This window comes from Podarcis vaucheri, assembly GCF_965113315.1.
Source record: "Podarcis vaucheri genome assembly, chromosome: 2".
Classification (NCBI taxonomy): Eukaryota; Metazoa; Chordata; class Lepidosauria; order Squamata; family Lacertidae; genus Podarcis; species Podarcis vaucheri.
Genome location: NC_138760.1, coordinates 102,278,443 through 102,282,861, shown reverse-complemented (window position 1 = coordinate 102,282,861; position 4,419 = coordinate 102,278,443). Strand labels below are relative to the sequence as shown.

The 4,419-nt window shown below is 39.8% G+C and overlaps 1 protein-coding gene across 15 annotated transcripts in view; it reads right to left on the bottom strand.

Moving 5' to 3' along the window:
• FOXP1 (forkhead box P1) overlaps window positions 1–4,419 on the bottom strand; it is a 543,747-nt gene that overhangs the window by 5,247 nt on the left and 534,081 nt on the right. The gene's annotated exons all lie outside the window — the stretch shown is intronic.

Sequence of the window (4,419 nt, the reverse complement as noted above, 5' to 3'; positions counted from 1 at the left end):
CTGTGAACATAAGAAAAGGAAAGAGGAAATGTTGGTGAGCAATTAATTACTTAAAAAACAAACAAACAAACAACCCTGTTTCGGTTAGAAAAAGTGACCCACAATTCAAAAAGGTTATTCAGCTCTTTAGAATAAAGCACCTATTTTTGTATAATTAAAACACTTATCATTTTATAGCAACTGGAGTTGTTTTTTCAAAGGTTTCCAAGAACCTGGAAATACAATCTCTCCTACCAAACGAGGAAAATGACAAAGGGGGAGAGATCCTAAGGTGCTTGAAACTCTCCCCCTTTTTAACGGTTGATATGGAGCACAGCTCTCCCCCCCCCCCGCCTGTTTTTTCACAAATACATGTCACATTGTGAATCTTAGTTTGGCTGCAAAGGGCAACGGGGGGTGGGGGTAGAGAAATCCTAAGAACGCCAAGATTCAATAGAAAACAAAACCAGGAAGCAAGCCTTTGCTTCTTTAAGGTTTCTTCGTGGGATTTAGGGAAAATGCTCTCGAGTGACACATTAGCTTGATTAATACAATCTTCGGATAAATAAATGAAATAAGCATCTGTAAAGCAAAACAGTGGTTTATCAGCCCACTGAGCTTCTGGAGGCTGGGCTAATCATCGGTTACTGTGTGTTCTGCTTCTCTAGTTAACATGCAGAACCTGTGAGGCAAGTCTCCAGAGGACGACCCCAAGTGAGGTTCTATCATTAATCAACTTCAAGCAAACACAGCAAAGAGACACCATGATACATGCTTTAAACTCCAAATTAATGCATATTTTTACAAACTGTCAATAAGGGAAGAAAAGCCCTGCCAGGAAACACAAACGGAGAGGAAAAGGCTCGCTCAACACAACAATATGATAAGAAAGCAGAGTCCTAATGAGAATAATAACGCTGTCAGCTGTAAACAAGGCAGAACATGATCCTCAGCTCGTGGTGGGCACTAAGGATGCACTAAAGAGATGAGATCTGCCAAATTTCTCATTATAGAATAGCACGTGAATAACCCATGGGGGAACAAGGGTTGATTATACAAAACGGGCATGATAACAATTGAAAAATGTTGTCCGTAAATCATATTCACAACAACCCCTTTACAAATACAAATTACCTTCCTCTTTTTTGTTGTTTGGTAGCTTTTGATATGTAAAATACCCCAGCAAGTAAGCAGTGTCTTGTTAAAGAGACTTTATAAAAGGGAATCAGATTTTATTGGCAATATCATGTGAACAGTAATAATACAACCCATTAAGGAAAATCCAGTTTCCTTTGTAAATAACTGATGTTTAAAGCAATCCCCAAAAATAAAGTAAGGGGTAAGCTCCAAGTCTCTCTTGATTTATAACCCGCAACCCTGGATGTTGCAGTCAACGAAATCTAACCCTTTTAATTTGGCAAGGCAAAATAAAATAAAAAATCCAGTATGTAAACTTTCACTTTAAAGTGGTTTGAAATAGCTGGGACGTTCTGAGTGGATGGGAATGACACAACCCCAGAAAAAACACACACGTAGAATTGCCTGTTGTTATACTGATCAGCAACAGCCACTTGGTGTGAAACCAGGAATCGCACCATGAGAAGGAGAAGAGCCCATTTAGCTGCCAAAAGGGAAGCAAACCACATGATAGTTTCAGAAACTGAAATGAATGAAATGCAAACATTCATTAATATTAGTAGGGGGCTTTGAAACTCTCCAAATGTGTCAAGTGCACCTCAAATCTTTCATCCAGTTCAGGGTTTTGAACTGTGCATTGCTACATCAAGACAGAGGCATTTGCCTCAACATACAGCTTTTCCTGAAAAGGATCACCGGGAAGAAATGATCCTTTTGCTGAGTTATTTAGTTTATGAAAGCCTGTAGGGAAACGTGAACTATTTAACAGTTGCTCGTAACGCGAGGCAGCAAAATGTACTATAAACAACACCCCAGTCAACTTGTGGCACTTTCATTGTACCCTTATAGTGATGGAACTACTTCCTAGACTACCAAGGGCTGCCTCTCATGGGTGGTTTTTATGACTGCTTTGAGAAACACAAGATCTGTTTGGCTAGATCCACAGCGTTCTATATAGATTTTTAAAATCACATGTAGCATTTTCCTACTGAAACTTTTTACATTATGTGTGCATGGCATGGAGGAATAATCCTGTGTTGTCAAATTTAACAGCAAATATGTGAAATCTCTCTGTGTGTAATTCTCCTGTTTATATGCCTGCATTTCCTTGTAGCTTGGCATTGCTGTATCACAGTAGGTGCTGAATCCAGGCACCAGATATAGCTGCGCAGGGTTAAAGGTTCATTTCTGATCTGTGTGTTTGGACGTTAGGGTTGCTGAGCAGAAATATACTTAACCTAATGGATTTTGAAAACCTCCATCAAGTGCTTGTGAGAGACATGGGTGCAGCATCACCTTTAAAGCGGCCCCAGAAAAAGGGTCCTCTTCTGCTTGCACCAAAGGTAAGCTATGTTCCTAGCAGGGCGGATTTGTATTCACCAGGTTGAAGAGAGTTCAGAAAGATGGGAACCAAGATTTGGGAGAAGGGAAAACCTGTTTCTCCTTCAACATCCACAACAAAGGCTGCATTTTAGAATGGACCTCAAAGCAGAGGAAATGGTAGCTGTGAAACATTCATACTGTGAATCTGACATATACTCCCTTTTAGTTCTCTTCAACAGAAAGTCTTGTTGATAACAATAATTATAAAATGTATATGTGATATTGGGCAAAAAGCCACCAAAGCACAGGTTCAGAGCGCATGCCTTCTCATGCTTATACGTTCAAAGCACATCAGCTCCTTATAAGGTCTCAGATTCCATTCCCAACACCTCCAGTTAAAGGATTTCAGGTAGAATTATGGGCATGAAAAACCTCTATCCAAGTCTTTGGAAAGCCACCACCAATCAGAGTTGGCAATGCCGTATTAGATGGGACAATGGGCTTCATTTGCGTCCCCATATGCTACAATAACTTGAGTATATATCCTGTCCGTAGAGAAGCACTGCTTTCCTAAAATAACCAATCTGAGAATACTCACATTCTTTTTTTGGGCTAGGATACCATTGAGAAATGTGAAAATGAAAGAAGCATTGGTTTACACATTACTCAAAACCCCATAACTGTTCAGAGTTGAAGAGCAGAATATTTTATATGTTCCACATGGTATAGAATTCCTATATAAAAGTCTTATAAGTCCTGTTACAGCTGGGAAGGGGGGCGGGGAAGAGACAACAGAAAGAAAAGAAAGGTAGTCTCCAAAGGTTAGTACTGGGAGTTTTAAAAAAGACTTTGCTTTTCCTTCCTTAGTACCAGAATTCCCAGTCATTCCTTTTAACTTACATGACTCTTTCTTTTGAAGGGGTTAACTATAAATAACCTCACTGAGTGCAACTTTCCCTTCTGTTTACATCCGAGTAATTCTTTTGTTTGTCCATTCTGGGAAGAGAGGAGTTTTTAATAAAGCTGATTGTTGTTTAAAGCCACTGTGCTCTAGTGGCGCACACAGCATGGAACAATTTGCTTTGTGGCTACCTTTGGAGCATGTCAGGATGAAAGTGTTATGTCCCCAAGCTGTAATTATGTGACTACTTTCTAATGTTTCAAAAGAGTGGAGTGGAGGGGTAAGGAGAGATTAGAAGGATTTTCAGTGTATTATAAAGAAAAGCAGTGAATCGGATGGCAGTAAGATTTCTGCAGGAGTGTTATACTTGCTTAGCTGTCAAGTTAACAAGGCACTCTATAGTTTGTGATAAAGTTTAAAGGATACACCTACTGGAATTGTTAAAAACAATTTACTTTATGGCAGGGAAGTATATTTTGTAAAGGAAAAGAAGAATATCACCGTACAAGGTGCTCAGTAGAAGTAACTACCTAGGATGGTACCAATACCTTTGCTTTGAATGCTGGTGGATAATTATATCCAGCTAACAGTATAAACTGTCTTGAGCAGAGGGAAATGCCCTCCCTGGATGAACCATAATCCTTGGATTCCCAGCTCTCATTCTTTTTTTTCTTTTTTGGGGGGGTTGGAGGTTCCTAGCACCTACAGATACAAGGCAAACCATGCAGGAACTAGTCTAATTTGTGTTGTGAGAAACTAACCTGCTCCTGCCTCTCAGTGTTTTTAGTGGAAGAATGAAGTCATATATCAGTGACTGACATTTAGGAAAGAAGATCTAGCCAATTAGGCAAAGAGAAGCCTTGAGTGAATCACCCATTGTCTAGACTTCAGAGAAAGAACTAGAGTTTCTTTATCAGCCCTTTCTGCTGGCCTACCCCAGCGGAGAAGTGATGTCTACTGTGCTCAAGACAGTCCAGGTATCCAGGACTTTAGTATTAGCTGTGATTGGAGAGAGGTTTGTCATGTCCAAACCAAAAAGGTAGCAGCAAAGACAGGAGTTCTTTCTTAGGTCTTATTTT